The 17,305-nt window shown below is 37.3% G+C and overlaps 1 protein-coding gene across 2 annotated transcripts in view; it reads left to right on the top strand.

Moving 5' to 3' along the window:
- Window positions 1-17,305, top strand: part of MAST4 (microtubule associated serine/threonine kinase family member 4) — a 279,014-nt gene that overhangs the window by 184,872 nt on the left and 76,837 nt on the right. The window lies entirely within an intron of this gene.

Raw genomic sequence — 17,305 nt, 5'->3', positions numbered from 1 at the left:
AATATATCAATACCCCTACTCAAGATAAGTGAAGACAAATGGGAATAGGACTTGAAGTCCAAGTAGTTAAAAGGCAATTCATTACAATATGATTTGGAAGGAATGTGGTGCTTCATGTTATTTGGATAAGGTATATGCAGTATCAGATTTTTTGCTTTTAAGGCATTTGCTTTTTAATTGTCTTTTTTTTATGATAAGAACTCCCATTAATTTACTAGCTTCCGCCTTTATCAGGCAATATATTCTTCTAGGTCCTGTCAAAAGTAAGAGCTACTGTTGCCTCATAAAAAACTTAGAGAACAAAGGAGACTCATGCAGAAGGTGAATTTATTCCTGTCTTTGTGACTTGACTGTGACTATGAGATACTGAAGTAGTTTTTTGACCAGTGTCACATTTTTTCCTGTTTCTCTAACCCTCTGTGGTATTTGTAAGACTGGAGATGTTTTCCTAACAAAAACAAAGGCTGCAGAAATGGTGGTTTTATGCTTTATGGATATTGCTTCTTAAGGCATCCTTCTGCTGTGATGCAAATAGAAGCCTTAAATTAGCTAATGGGCTAATGGGCTCGATGAGTAGTGAGGTGATTACTCTTCCTGATGGCCAAAAATTGTAGCACACCCTTTTCTGTCACCTTACCTCATCCACACCCTATTCTAACCTGTTGGAGATGTTTGTCTTGTCTGCGTGTTGAGCCCGGGTTTTTGGGTTTGTGTAAGCTCTTTGGAGCGGACGCTGTCCTTTGTTGTGTTCCTGTGATGTGGAAAACAATGGAGACTCATAGCACAACTGCATACATAAGAAATAATAATGCTTCTGCATATATAAGAAATAATAATGCTTCTCTTTCCAGGGCTCTGTTGCTTGAGGGACCCAAATGGTTTTGTCTTTGAAAGTAGAAACTGTGGGAAATTACAGATCTCTCAAGATACTTTTATTTTAGAACTCTTGGAACAAAGGTGGCTGTTTTTTCGGAGTTTCTTCGGATTCTCTCCATTGCAGCCTAAAGAAGGAAGGCTTCTGGAAATGATCCAGTCATTATTTTCAGATAAAATCTTGAGTAAAAGTATCTGCAACCTGTTGTCATTTATTCCAAAGACTTTTCCAACCAAAAAGCACCATTATTTCTACCTGTACTAGCATAATTGGGATTTTTTTGGCTGTGAGTAATAATTGCATGGCTGTAGGGTCATGCATAGGAATACCTACAATTTGCTGGTTTCATATGTCTTTGTAGAAGATAAGATGTGTAGAAAACAAAACTGCAGATTATTTTTTCACTTATTTTTTGCATGTTAACTCTGGATTAGAAAATGTGCAATAGTGTTAATGTACTTCGTGAATTTAGTGGTTGCCAAGGTTTTCAAGCATGTATGATTTCAAGCATAATGTATGATTAATTTCTATTGATTTTGTGTTTGAACTTAGCTGGAGGGTGCCTCCTGCTACACTGTAAGGCAGTAGTCTCTATGCTTAAGGCCCGTTTTTGTTTTCCTTCCCTTCTGCTAGCACATGGAATTTATAAAATGACCATATGGAACTAGACTGAGTACTTTTTAAAAACAACGTTCATATGTATCATTAGGGTATGATTTAGTTGCTTGTATATGAAAAATTGACTTCTAATCTTTAATGTGGCCACAAACCACTTGATCACCTTAACAAATAGAGTGAACTTCCATGCTTGTCTTCACATCCTCAGTGTTGGTAAACTTTTAACAAGATTATCAATATAATTTGTCACTTTTTGTACTTGACCTGTGATTTGATAGCTATGTAATGATAAATTTAATCTGAAACCATAGTCATAATTTTTTGTCAGAGATACTAAGTTGTCTTGGTTGGTGAATTGTACATACCTAGTGTGTGTGTACATACTTACTTTTATTAGTTTGGGAAGGTGTTTTGGTGGGTTTTTTTAGTTTTGTTTTGGTTTTTTTTTTTTTTTTGCGGGATTTTTTTGTTTGTATTGTTGGGGGTTTTTGGAGGGGGTGTTTTCAGGGTTTGTTTGGTTTGGTTTGGTTTTGGTTTTTTTTAGGTTTTTTTGTTTTTTTTTTCCCATCGAAAGACATTGTTGGTTTTAAATTAAGCATTGGCAGACAAATGTTTAAGGTAATCAGGGGGCTGCTTAACACAAATATACTGTCTAAATAGTTGGACTTTAATTAGCTTGTTGAGATCTTGAGGAGCAGCCCAGGACTTCTGGACTGAGGAAAACACATTCAGTTGATTTGGTTTCAGAATGTTCAGTAAGTTTCTTCACAAGTGTGTGTGCTTCACTGCATTTACGTTTCCTCAAAGCAATGATCTCTAATGATGTAATGTGCTTGGCAGCCCAGATTCATCTGCAAAACAGCACTGTGCCCTGCAGCACCATGCTGGGGTGTGTGCTTAGCTCTGACTCGGAGGTGATCATCATTTCCTGCAGCAGCTAGTTAGCCCAGTGCTGCATAGCCCAAGACGTGAAAAAATCGAAGCACAAGGCAGTGTGGCTGCAGGCATTTGTACTATTAAAGCTAGACTTGGAAGGAATGTGACGTGTGGCTTTGTATCACACTGCAGCATGATTCCTGTCTCCAGCATTGGTGAATGACATGTTTCTACTCTTCTACTTGTGGTATAGTGTGCTGGGAGATGTTAGTGAATAGGAAGATGAGAATTTGCCCTTTGGAGAGAGTGACTACATTATCTGTTTCAAAAATATGGCTGGTATAACATACTGAGTAGTCAGAATTTAAAAACAGAATATTATGTTTTGGTATTATTATTACTATAACTTCTCTTTAGAGCTCTAAATGGGAAATGCTTCAGTGGCTGAGATGTAATATCAAATACAGAACTGTCAGTAATGTTAGTCCAGCTTCAGTCTTGCAGAAACTTTTGGGAGTTTAGCAGATCTGTGCAGAATTATACTGTACCTGTTCTGTATTAAATAGGTGTGAAGCTATTATTCTAGTGTTTGGGTTTAGTTTCTGGAAAAAAAGAAACAATAAAGAAAAATTAGGCTCAAAAGATATTATATTTCTCTGTAAAATATGAAGAAAGAAAGAATCCGCATCACTCAATAAATACTCTCTATGGTTGTATGGAACCTAATGAAGCACTTTGGAAGAAGATGATGAGATTACATTTGTTTTTCACCAAATTGTTGTACGCCATTTTGCCAGTTATAGCCTTGGGTTTGTTTTTTTTATTGGTCATTTTTTAGTATTTCATTGTCACTGTTTTCCTGTATCAGCTAAATTTATGCTAGTCACAGTGAGACAAGAGGTTATATATCCCCATAAAAACAAGTCAGAACTCTATAAGCAAGGTTGAGAAAACAATCAGTCACTTTTTAATTGGTTACACACCCATATGTGCATCCAACTAGTTGTACAGCCCTCATGAACCTGTCTGGCACCATTACCTACCTGCACAGACTTTCTCGAGGGTTTTGAAGGATTGAAAAATCATTTTGATTTAATGTTTAGTTATCGATTTACGGAAGGGAGATGATTAAGAAGCATATGATTATGTTAAAATTGACTTGTTTATGCTTTATCATTAAATTTATATCTTCATGATGGTAATTGTTGTGGTTATGATTTGAAGAGAGGATAATACCAACAAATGTCTCTATTCTTTTATACTGAAGACATTTAAGAAAATAACTTTTGCTGATATTAATTTGTCTTTCAGAGGTATGCCTACATTTGGTTTTCAAGCTGAATGTACTCTGAGGTTGTCCGTAATGATTATTTGAAAAGCTGAGCTAGAGCTTATGCTAATTGAAAATCTAATGTTTGATTAAACCACTGAACCAAATTAGAGGTTTGGGGCTTCTATTTTACAAAAAACAGGAAATGAAGAATTAGTGTTCAAACTCTCAACTCATTCTTTCTCACTACTGAGAGGGTTAGGAGATCACAGAATGTCAAGTGTTGTAGTTCTACTTGGACACATCTACATTATGTCAGACAGACAGTGTGTGGAAATTATTTTCAATCGTACAGGGTATTCCTCTATTAAAACCAGTGAATTTATCTTAAACTGTATGTTCAGCTTTCTTTTCTCTTCAGCCATGCTGCTTAAAGTGACAGGTAATCTGCAAGAATGCTTTCTGTGGTAGAATCATGGATGTGAATCTCAGAATAGTAATGATGACACTAACCTTATGGCAGTACAGAATGTGTGGAAACTCTTCATTTTAGCTTGTCCACGTAGAACTACTTGTTAGCATAGTAATGTGTCTTAGAGAATTTGTGAAGTGTGACATGATCTAGTGGTACTTCAAGTTGCAGTTGAGGAAAGGGGGAAATTTTCTCATTATGGATGCCATTTTTACTTTTTTCATGTACCCATTGAAGCATATGTGATTTTTTTCCAAGCTTTTCGTCTAAGTTTCATGGTTCTTGTTCACTTTAACAGCTTTCACATAATGAACTGCTTATGTACAGCAAAACTTAATGTAAAATTGCCTTTTGTGGGAGGATTTCAGCTCTCCTCTGAGAGTGGAGAGAATTGACAACTTTGAGACAAATTCCCTTTCAAATTTACTTCTTTCACTGTCATGTTTCTGCTGCCCCAGACATTGCTGCATGAATGTGGAATTTTAGTAGATGTTTAAAAGCCTATACAGATTTGTTCTTGCAGGATTATGAAATCTTGAGATATTTTTAACTACGTGATAAAATTTCCAAAATTCTTGAAAAGATTGATGTGTAAAGAAGAACGATTGTACGCTGGATTGCACTGTTCAACTTCATATGCATCCAAGCCAGTGTTCCTTTTTATTTGGAATTCATTACTGCTGTGTAGAGTTCAGCAGAAATTAATTTTGTCTGTTTTTAGATACTTACCATTCATCTTGAATCTCTCCATTGCCAAAATACAGCTTGAAACATGAACTTCCAAGAAAAACTGTCAAACCACAAAGCAAAAAACCAAACCCAACAATAATAAACCCCTACCTTCAAACACTGAACACTTGGACAATTTGAGTCACTGTATGAATCCAGAAGGTGTAGACTGCACACACTACATTATGTAATTTGAGACTTGGCAGCAATGCACTTTGGTTTCCTCTCCTTTGCCAGCAATTCTTCTTGTATTAGAGCAGATATTGTTTCATCAGTTAAGTTTAAAAGCAGATGTTAACTGTCTTGCATTGCATGGTTCAACAGGCAGTATTTCCTGCAGCATCTCAGGTGGCTCTCGTTACTGCCAGCAGCACTGCTAGATCGGGCACTGAGCTGTCGCAGCAGTTGTGTCACATGGGCTGTGGGCTGTTGTGGCTGCGGACAGTAAGTTAACTGGTGTGTTCAAAATTAGAATGTTTACTATAATTATCACTACTTGCTTTTTTTGTCTGTATAGTGGATGTTGCTTTTCTAGTCATTTTATGTGGTGCTTCATTCTTGACACATCAGGGTGAATTAAACACATCTTCATCATGAAATTATTCCTCTTTACACTATTAGCTCATACCTATTTACACAATATAGATCATATCCGTGCTTCATTTTCTTCCTTCTCTTCTTCCTTCTACACTGAGTCACTGGCGTTTGCTTTCTTGAATCTTCTGTGACCTACTTCTGTTTGTGAGCAATTAGTACATTGCTTTGGTGGTAAAATAGTCCTTTACTGGTACGGGTGTTTTTACAGGGCAAAATACATGCAAAAGCTGTTTTCATAAATTGCTTATATACTCTGTAATGTGTTTAAGATGGTCTTAGCCTTTCCCCCATATTCTTGTACTGATGTATAGATGTAAGTCTAGTATAGAAAGTATACAAGTTAATTCTAACTTTTTTGGTTTTTTGTGTTTCTGTGTTCTTGGATTTTCATGAGAGAATAAGGTGTTACTGACCATTGAAGTGATCAGGGCAGATGTAAATGAGAAATCAAACTTACTTGATTCTGGAAATTCAATTTTTTTTCTGTAAAACTTCACTCACAGTAAGAAATCTTGTTTAAGACATACTATAAATGGATTTTGTGGGCCAGATTCATTCAGGTTGATATGCTTCACTCTGCTTGGAGACTTCCAGTGTTGAATGTATACTGGGGCTTTTTGCTAGAATGATGTTACTAATTTTCCAGCTTCACTCACCAGATTTTCACTAGGCATAACTGGGTGGATAAATTTCAAGTCATATTGTGTTCTAGTTGTGCTGGGACACCAGCTGTGGGAGGGAGCTTGAAGTATATCATTGCAGAGGAGGATTTCCCTTTCCCTGGGTAATGCATCATTTTTTCTCAGAGAGAGGTCACAACCCAGCACTATGGTGTTTTGATCTGCAGAAAACCTATCTTAGATATGCTAAAGGGATTCTAAAATTGAACAGTTGTTTGTGGTTTAGAGACTTGGATTACTAAAGTGGCACAGCATGTCAGAAGGAAGGGATGTTTGGTGACATAACATGAATGTTTTATCAGTACTTTATTTGCAATGGCCTAGATAATTTGTTTCTGACCTCACTGAGTAATCCAGTCACTTGAAACATAGAGCATATACCACTGAAACTTTTTTCAATACCATGCCACACTATTTTTAATACTATAAATGTGCATGTATATACTATATATGTGCAGGTCTGTGGCAGTACACTGAAACACATAAATCATCTGATCTTTCCTGGCTTCTGTGGTGCTTGATGATTAAGCATTACTATTAAAAAAAAAAAAAAAAAAGTGAGTGGATGTCAGAGGCCTTGTGTCACCCTCACTTGTGACTGTGCCTGGAGATGTTTAAATTGCTTCACTAGAGATTATTCAGATGTTTCCAATTACCTCACTGTGACTACGTAGTGTGATGATCTGCATGTGTAATAGGTTCCCTTCCTCAGTAGCTATATTGCCATGTGGAGCTGAAGTTTGCTCCCAGACTTAGTCTGTGTGCTGGGTTTTACACAGCGATGATAATTTGAGCCGTAGGTAATGTCTAGTTAATCTTGCTGACACAGCTTTCTTAGTACACAATTGCAGTTGAAAAAGTCAATTTGTATTCTCATGATTAAAATAAAAAATTTTCTTTTCTAATGGGGAAATTCTGAACCAGTAAAATACTTTTATCTCTGGTGTAACTTTGTCTTTAGAAGGGAGATCACTTATGTGACTATACCAGTTTACACAGCTAACTTTTTAAGTGTGGATACTGTATATCTTATACAAATCAATGGGGAGAAGAAATAATTTATTTTACGTTTGTAAATGGTGCCAACTGTGTGCCAGCACGTACTTAATTTTTTTTCTGTTAAATTTCTCGTGAGGCTTTGTTAAATGAAAAGTAATGATCAGTAGTTTTATCTGTTACATAAGCTCAGTTTTAATCTGGAAAAAAGCTGGATCAGACATACCCATTTTTTATAACAGTTATTGATTGTTTTGCTGCTAAAGGGATATCACTGTGTTTGGAAACTCCAACACAAACAGACTTGAGTTTGTTATTGTTCCATAAGACTGTTGGGGAATGGCACCTTGCTGGCTGCAGATAAATGTGTAGCAGTGTCTTAAGATCATGATTGTGGAGTGTTTGGTCACTTACCTTTTAGCATAACTTTGCAGATGTCTGGTTCCTGCAGAACAAACGCCCTCTTCATGAAAGCTGCCATAGCTGGCATTAATTGATGCCCTCTGCCACAGGCGCGACAGAGACCAGCAGCTGAATGGGCACAGTGAATGGATTTTTATTTTTTTTTTTTTTTCACCTTCCCCTGGGAAAATAATGCTTCTAGATGCTTAATTATCATGTAATTAAAAAACTTTTGGTCAGCTGTCATTGTGAGGGAAGGAGAATGTGGGTCTCACCAAAGAGAGGAGGGTCTTTTGTTTGCAAACTGAATTTCTGAGCTGCAGTCAATGTGTGGACGCTCAAATGTGGGACACTGATGGTGCTGCCAGAGGTCTTGTGGGAACAGACATAGTTTTGAGGTTGAATGCCTTCCACTTAATTGTTCATATTCAGTCTCCTAACCAATAAAGGGGGTTGTTTTCAAACATATTTTGCCCTAAATAATGATTTTAGTTTTTTAAAAGTTTTTTTTCTTGTTTTTTGTCCCTAAGTCCAGTGCATGAACTACTTAAACATTACTGACTACTTATGTCCAAACAAAAGGCAGGACAGAATATTAATTGCAAATGTTTATATTTCTTGCATAGAAAGTGTGACACTTTAGTTACATAATATTTGCTCTTGTGTTTTTTAAAACCTGAGAAGGGAAAAGGAATAGGACCACTTTTCCTGTTATTTGCATTGATTCCCTTAAAGAAAAGATGCAAATTTACATTGCGTTGTTGCAGATTAGGCATTTATTATGAATTTTTGGCAACTCTCATATTTGGATGAAGAAAGAAGATAAACCACAGCAGTTAGGGTGACGGTGCTTCAGAAAGAATGAAGCTCATTTCCCTTACATGTCATTTGCTCAGTAGGCAGCTGTGCTTCATCACTGTACTGCTTTCCAATCTGTAGATTTGTATCCCCACTTCCAGTTCTCACGAGGTTAAAAGGTAACTTTACGTTCTTAGTAGGAGCATATGTGTCCTAGGGACTATCCTTAAATGCTTTTCCCTCCTTTGTTTTTCTCCTTGCCCAAAAGGGAAGCCTGCACAAGTAGGAATAAAAGAATTCTGACTCTTGTCCTGCTGGGTGTGATAATAGAAGAATTTGGACTCCTCTGCTACTGTGTTTCATCTGCTGTATAGTTTTCCTTCAGTCAGGTGCATTGCTCTGACATTAGCTTACCTGTTCATTTCTTAAGTCTTTGGTAGTATTGCTAAAGGTTTGAAGACAACAAATTTAATCCATTGTGTGCAGCCTCAGAGTTTTCAGAGAATGGGAGCTACTAGATTTGTTAAAGAAGAAAAGAAGCAGTCCTGTCCTGTCTGGACTTACTGTTCTTTTGAGTAAATATGAATAGTTTCTACTTAATTATAGGAGAAAGGAGTCAAGTTTAATTATAATTAGAGGTTAAACCAGAAGAGACCTACTGAATTAGAGTGTAAAACCATGTAAAATCTGTCTCCTTCAAGCAGCTCCCAATCTCCTACCCTTGAATTTTAGGATGTGATTACTTTATTTCTACTACTTGAAGACTATTAGGAGAAAAAAAGTTGGGGGAGGGGTGTGGAAAACAAAGGGGGGAAAATTGTAAAACTGTCTTAAAAATACTATAAAATAATGTAGGAAAAAGTATTTCTAGGACTTTGTCTCTTGCTATCTTTTCTCCTGGGCAAGTCTCTAGAGTACAGTGCAACGCAGACAGTGTTTCACGTGATAAAGTGCTATGTAGACTTCCGTTTTAATGAGCTTCTGATTCTTTTTGTGTGAAAGTCACCTTGGCAACATAAATTTTTCAATGGGTGCCAAAAAATAGAGGAGACTGAAAGGAAGATGAAGCACGTCTTCTGTAGCAAGAAGCAGGGCAAACGAAATAGTTTCTTCTTTTCTTCCCCCAACTGAAAATGGATTAGTAATTTTTGCAGTGTCTCTTAGACATCTACCGAGGAAGTAGGCTTTTTTAGGCCGGCTGCATATAACTACCTTATTTCAAAACATGACAGACTGTAACCCACTGGGATTTTTTGAGTATTGATGCCATGCAGACACTTTGAGCCAAGAGAAGCACTCCTTAAAGTTCTCTCTGTGCTATTTCAGGAGTGTGCTCACTGCTATGAAGAGGTCTGTATGGCTTATCATCCTGGCCTGATACATGGTGAGTTAGGAACAGTGCTGTTCTGAGCAAGTAAGAAGGAAAGAAGCCCAAGAGGAGGTAGTTCTAAGGTGAAAACAGAATGAGAGAGCTGGAGAGAAGGTGGACAGGGTTTCACTGTGGTAGGTAACTGGACAAACAGGTCTTTGGTCTGTAATCTGGAGACACTCCCGTGTTTTATGTAAATTCTGAACTCTGGCGGCCTCAGTTTCAACCGGAGTTACAAAAAACTCAGGATATGTGCTTGGCTCCCTGGCAGTATTGAAATGTCCTGGGGAATTGGCTGTGGTTAGTCCTGGAGTCTGGATGGGTGTTGTTCAAAGGAAGTATGGCTGGAACAGGACCCGTTTGTGTATTAGTTTTGTTTGGGGCTGGCTGGGTAAAAGTTGCCAGTATTGACTGCTTTGTTCAGTGTAAATGTGGAAAAGGCTACTGTTCCCCTTTGAGGGGATTGAGGAGGTGTTCCCTCAGCTGAGGGGTCCCTTGACTGAGTCTGACTGCTTGTGTTGTGAGCAGCAACTACACGGCTCCAGCCTAGCTCCTGAACTCGGGACAGAGCCAGTGGAAGCATCACCTGTGGCAGGGTCTGTACCACAGCCTTGCAGACAGCACACCAGCCAGAGGTGAAGTAGCGGCTCCGGGGGAAATGGCGTCCAAGATCCTGACTCACCTCCATCTGCTCCCCCAGTTTCTCCCAAGCTGTTAACAACCAGCAGTGGGTCGAGTGAGAAATATCCTGCCCCCAGCCTGGCCTCTGCAACTTGGTAGGAAATGTCTGGCTACATTCTCTCAGCACAAGAGATGCACCAGGAAATTGTAGTCAGAGCATGGAGTGATGAGGGTTAATGTAAACCGTAGGGGATGGCCCGAAAGCCAAGGAGACCTCTTTCTTGTACCTTCTGTCTGCAGCCTAGGTAGGCATGCCCTCTGGTAAATAGGTATTTCCTGTCTAATGCAAACAGTTTCTGCACAGTTATCTACTATGCAAGTCAAGGCACTACTTCATTTGGTTAAGGCCTCCTGACTAGTGATGCTGTGATATTAATAGGCGATGTATGACTTCTTTTCTTTTTTTTTTTTTAAGATAAGACTTGTTATATATTATAAATCCTTCGCAGTGGCTACTGATTTTGGCTTTTTTGAGTTAGTTAGTTAGTTTGATTTGGGTGTAGTTTTGCTTTTGGTAGGTTTTTTTTGTTTATGGGGGTTTTTTACATGTTCTGAATTATGTAGTATGCAGATCAACACACTTAGCAGTAATTTAGGCCAGCTGTGCATGTTTTTCCTCTGCCTTTGGTGCTAGCTTCCTAATTACCCTTTTATTTTGAATGAATAACATTTTTGTATCAAGGAATCTAGTTAAATTTCTCAGTATGATAGGAGACACTTAGTAACTTGGTTTATTTCCGTTCTCAGAGTACAAAATAAACTATAAATTCAAGAAACAGTGGGATTTAAATGATCCCATCATCATGTTCTCAACACATTGTATGACGTGAAGATGCAAAACCTTAATTTTGAGTATAATAAAGCAGAATTGCTCAGTGGCCCGGTGGTTTGTGATCCTGAGCATTCATTTTGTAGGCATTCCTCTGGATACTCACTTTGGTTGTAGTACAGACTTTAGCATTGTGCAGCTATTTTATGAATATTGTACAACTATGGAGTTAGTAGTTAGCTTAATACTCTTTTTGTTACTATAGAGGTGAATATTTAATGATGTGAGTTAAATGTGAATCAGTAGGTTTAGGAAGGTTCAGGACAGACAGAAGTATGCCATTTTAAATCTGTAGAAGAAATTCGAATTTCTGGTAACTACTGATTATTCTCCTGTACGAGAAGAAATAAAATTATGGATTGAAATTGACTAGAGTAAAAGTGAGAGCAGTCAGTGAAGCTGAAGACACTGAATACATCCAAATAGCAAGTTCAGTTGAGAAGGCATAATGACCTTGTTATTTGTATTGTAAGACTGTGGTTCGAAGGAGATTGAGCAGCCCTTCTCAGTGTAAGTAGTCTTTGTGTCACTCTCCCTCAGGTCTGGTTATTAGAGATTCGGCAGATACTCTTGCAATTCTGTGATTTCTCCTGGTGTCTGTTTTTGCAGTGATGCTGTCTTGCATGCATTTGAATCCTTCAGGCAGTCTGTGGAAAGGGTGATCATACATCTAGTGGATTGCATTTTATGTTTTATTTTTGCTGTAGATTTTTCCTTTTTAGAAATATGAAGAAAAAGTATCTTCTTTTGTGTGACTGAGGAAAGGTGAAGTTCTGATGGCATGGTGGCATGCTGGTAATTGGTATTAATGATAGGGAGAAGGGTTTTACGTGCACATTTTTCAGTGTTCAGAGAGGACCTGCAGCTTACTGCCCATGTTTATCTGGCCAATAGCCAAAGCCAAAGCACTCACTGTAGTCTTGCAAAGGTTCAAGACAGACCACCAAATCAGGGCTGCAAGCAGCTGCATCTTGGTGTGCCGTTTTCATTATGTTTTGACAGCACTCTCATTTCTTCAGACTAAAGCTCACCTTACTTAAGTTGACTAAATCTCACATACAAAAGAGGAAAATCTGAATCCCTCCCTACATTACGACACTTGAAATTTAAATCCCAGTAGCCTATTTTTCGCAGCGCATTACAGACTGATGTAGAATAATTCCTCACAGAGAGAGTATATATAGTAAGTAGAACATTTGACTGGATGTGCAGTGTTGTAAAGGTAGAATGTTAGAGATGTAAATATATTTATCTAAATATATGCATACATTTTATGCATATAAATATGAATGTGTGTCTGTTTATGCATATATACACATCTTTATACACATACCAGATTTGGAGAGTGTATATGCAGACATACAGTCTAGGCAAAATATATCAGAAAATGCTGCTAGATAATGAATTGGTATGAATGTGAAATACTGGCAGCCTTTAAAACAATAAAATGAAATTTCTGTGTTACTGATGCTATATTTTACTTGCATTCAGATGGTTTGCACGCTTCTCTCAGTAATTGTATCACCTTGAAATTTTAAGTCAAAGAATAGGAAGTATGTCTCAAAAGTGGAAACCTTAGCTTCCTTACTCTTTAGTCTTTCCTAGCTGTAAGTTAGAACAGGGTAGCAACAATTATCTCTGGATAGAGTCTGTGGATTATCCCAGTGTAACTCTAATTCTGCAGTATTCAGAACCTTCTCACCCAATTTGTTTCCTTGCATAAAGCGATCTAGGTGTGACGGTAAGTGTGGGCTGTGTGTTACTTTGACTTCCTAGGTCTGGAGATGTTTCATCAAATACAAGCTTCAAGGCTACTTTTGACAAGGAAGCTGCTTGCAGTATCGAAGTGTGTCATCTCTTCAGGGCAGCTGGTTTTTGCATTTATTCCAGTTAATAGCCCGCAGAACTTGTCTGGGTTCTGGAGAACATAAAACTGCTTTTTAGTGCAGGAGGCTTCTTCTTCAAAAACGGAGTAAACCAAACCTACCAGTCAAAATAGCCAAGACAAACTAAACTAAATTCTTCACTTCAAATGTTCTGAGTTTTTGTAAGTTCACTGTGCGCTGTTCAATGACTCTTCAGTGTTGATGTTGCTGAAGATAATAACTATGAAGTCATACCTTAGCTGCCTTCATAACAAGTTAAATACAACTGAAATAGAACTTAAATTTAACTTCTCTTGTATAACCAAAGTCACAACATCTCAAGTCTTGCTAGGGACAGCATGTTCCTCCTGGGGTAGTTTTTGACCTTGCAGTTTTAACACCAGAGGAATTGTAACCCCTTTTTCTATCCCTGAAACCTTTATAGGAAGGCATTATTAGTGCCTCATGTGTGCATGTTTAGGCTTTGCATTCTGGGTATGGCAGTAACTTTATTTTCTAGTGCTTGTATTGTCAACTAAAACCATTTGGTTGCAGCCTCTTCTTAGAATGGGAGAAATCCGCTTCTAATCTTTGCCTCCAGCTAAACTGCAATATGTTACACTAATACCAGAATTAAGATGGTGTGGAGTAGTGCTGTGCTCAGCATAGCCTGTGAGAGGTGGTGAACTGTCAAAATAGCTTAGACTCCAAATACATCTTCATTATAAGTGTAGATATTAATAATTGAGGATGGTGAAATGAAGTAATTATAAATTATAAAGGCTGATGCCATATTTCCCATGAAGAGCCTGGCAAGCCTGGCTCTGACAAAATAGCCTGCTTTCCCTACTTCTTTTGAATAAATAAAAGTGATTAACCTTCACTGCCAGTAATTTGTTCATCTTTTAGCCCTCATTCAGAGGAAGAAATTTCCATTTCAGTGCATATCTTTCACAGCTATTGCCATTTCTTGATTACTGTACCAGGAAACCTGTGTTTCAGCTGTGGATGAAGTATTGTCTGTCCTAGAAGCACAGCATTTCTGCTTCAGCTTTTTATTCTGTTTAATGTTTCCAGGAAATTGTGGAATGTAGCTCTCTTTTAACTACTATACTCTTACTCAAGTCTTGTGCTTTTCTGATTTCAGTCTAACTGTTCCTCTCATTTCTACTCAAATAGCTTTTGTCTGATACAGGAAGAATTGTGACTATTTAAGGAGCAAAGTAATCAAGCTTGATACAACTGGATTGCATCTTTCAGCAGCTGCTGCTCACCCTGGGTTTGTTACAATAGAAGTTCAGCAAAAGCACTTTCTATGTAGTGTCTTCTGTTTGTTTTATCGTGAGTGCTTCTTATCAGAAACGTTGATTGTCTGTAGCAGCTGGAGAAGTGACTTGGAGTTAGTGCATTGGGAATGATACTGGAGCTGAGGTGAAGGATTTTCCCCACAGTGAGACATGGTGAGAAGTCAGGATAGGGAGGAGACAAGTGAGTGGGCAGGAGTGTCAGTGACAGAGAGCAGGAGGTATGACAGAACCTGTCTGGGGGAGGGTGGATTTGGGAAACAAATAGGAAATTATGAATTGGATTCTAAGATAAGGAGTAGTGCCATTTGTGCAGTGCCCTGCTGATACAGTGTAAGGTCAATGACTTCCAGATAGGTCATCACCTAGGAGGAATAAAGTCCAGGAAGGATATTTGTGGAACAGAGAAGAAGACAAAGGGCAACAAATATGAACTTTCTGTTCTGTTCAAAGTTTTCTGCACACCACAAAGATTAGTTATGGTTAAATGTGACTGATTCTTTTTTTTCTGCGCTCTCTCCTGTTCTTTTTCTCTTGTAAAAAGGTTTTCTTTTTTTTTTAAAAAGTGTTCTAAGCTTTGCATCTTACCTGCTGCCTAGCTTACTAGTCTCTTCTTGGCATGCAACCTGATCACAGCATGAAATTCAAGGCTTAGAGAAATGCATTTTGGGGGTTAGTGCTCTGTGGTTTACCAAGATTTATATTTCCCTAAGTTACAATCCCTGTAGAGTATTCCTGCATGGCTATAACTTTACTGCAGACAAAGAAGCTTTATTTCAGGGCTGCCTCTTATCAGTTTGTTTATCTTGTCAGATTTGAATGGGAGAAGAATAGTTTTATGAAAACAATAGAAGGGGAAAGTCACTTGATGAGTTCAGAGATCTAGAAAAAACTATTTTGTCTTAAAATGGTTTTACTTCTGAGATTCTTTTGTATAAGGAGGATTGCTGTTTCAAGGCTAAATACAGCTCAGTAAGTAATGCTTTGATGCTTCCTTTGTGCCCTCTGCTTCCCATTTGTGGAGTTCTGGCAGCTTAGATCATCTTTCAAGGTTCCTTGAAGTTTTTTTTTTGTTTTTTTTTTTTGTTTTTGGTGTTTTTTTTTTTTTTTTTTTTTTTTTGGTGGTTTTTTTTTTTTTTTTTTTTTTTTTCCTCAAAATGCCTCTTTTATAATAGCATTATTTTGGGGAAGGAATTATGTTTCACAGATTATACAGGATGGATTACATTGTTTCAAAATCTTTGTGAAGCACAGCTGAAAAACAAAGCTTACAGTGAAAGATCTAGGATGGATTTGTCCTTCCATGCAGTGAGTTGCATCTTACCTTACTGGTAAGGCAAATAGAGGAGAACTTAATATCTTTTATTTTTTATTTCTCAATAGAACATTTCATTTGAGTATGATAGAAGATAGATTATCTCTGTAGCCACATCTGAGCAAGTAGCAATCATGTTTTTGAAATGGTAGCAGGCTGGAAAGATTTCACATAGTGTATGATCTTGATATTTAAGGTAATGACATCATACTCTCCAGTGTTAAAAATACACAGCCTCCAAAAAAAAACCCAAAACCAAAAACAACAACGAAACAAAACCAAAAACAAACACCGAAGATGAGTTTAATTAGGTGTTTTTGATAATGATTTGTGAAAGACATTGCACATTCAGCTGAGAAATAGTAAAGTAGTGAAGTTGGGATATTAATGTAAAAGTGAATACAAGGCATTTGTTTATTTACATAAATTCTGGCAAAAGTGATAAAAGTCTGAATTTCTGCGAGTAAGGGCAAGTGACAAGTACATGCAAGGAATCGTCCATGAAGCAAAGTCTGTGAAGGGTATCTGAAATTTTTGTGCTTTAAATGTATTACTTTCTTTTGCCAGAATTTGTTGTGGTCCTTTAAATTCCAGAATTCAGCCATGAAAAACTTGCTTTCAGGTCACATCATGTGTGCTCTGAGCCCCAGCCTGAATCACAGATGTTGTTAGTGATACCATCGCATCATCATAGATAGATGCAATCTCTGTGTCTTTTAATGAATGTCTAATAAATACCAAAAGTTTTCCTGGATTCAATTTTAGATTGGAGAATTGCAAAGAAACAGTTATTCAAGCTTTTAAAACAAGAGTAGCAGATAACGGGAGGAAAGTTAGCAAAAATATGGTGACATAGCATGAAACCAGAAGGAGAATTTTGAGCCATTCTTTGATAAGAGAGGAATTCAGTGACTCTTTACCTGGACAAAATTTAGAGAAGGAAGGAAACAATTAAGACTTTGTCTAATGGAATACAGAATATTTGCTCAGGTTTTGTGATTTAAAAAGTAGAAATTAATATAGACAGATTACTAAAAACTTGTGTTTATAATTTCACATTTTAGAAGTTCTTCCTTTTTATTTGGCTTAAAAATGGCAGTGTATGTTTTAAATAAGTTTTGACTTTCCCAGTACTCCACATATGAAACTTGCCATGATTTTGTACATTCTTTTCTTAAAAAGGTCTACATTAATGATACACTTGAAGGTTAAATCACTGTAATAATTAAGTAATATGGCAAAACTTTGTGCAGTGTGCAAATGGGCTTTGCATTAACCTATTAGAGATTTGGAAGTGGCACTCTTGCTGCTTCACAAAGCTTTTTTGACGGGGAGAGTGGTCTTAGTATTTGACTTCTTTTGCATATTGCAGATACCATCTATACTGAACTTGTAATCTACTTTTTTTTCCTTTATTTTCCTTGTCTTCTGTATTACTTCAGAGTACTTCTGCATCTGTTTTTCTTTATGCTAATAAACTCCATCCATTCTTTTGCACTTTATTCAATTTAACTATATCAAGACTAATTAGTCTTGCTTTCTGGCTGTTACATAATGAGAGATCATCATAATTTTAACCAAATTAATTTTTTGAGATGTCTACAAATAAGATCTGAATCTGCTTCTCTTG

The sequence above is a fragment of the Pyrgilauda ruficollis genome, unplaced genomic scaffold (assembly GCF_017590135.1).
Source record: "Pyrgilauda ruficollis isolate IOZ18807 unplaced genomic scaffold, ASM1759013v1 scaffold25, whole genome shotgun sequence".
Taxonomy (NCBI): domain Eukaryota; kingdom Metazoa; phylum Chordata; class Aves; order Passeriformes; family Passeridae; genus Pyrgilauda; species Pyrgilauda ruficollis.
Note: the sequence above shows the minus strand (reverse complement) of the source record. Positions and strands in the feature narration are given on the sequence as shown.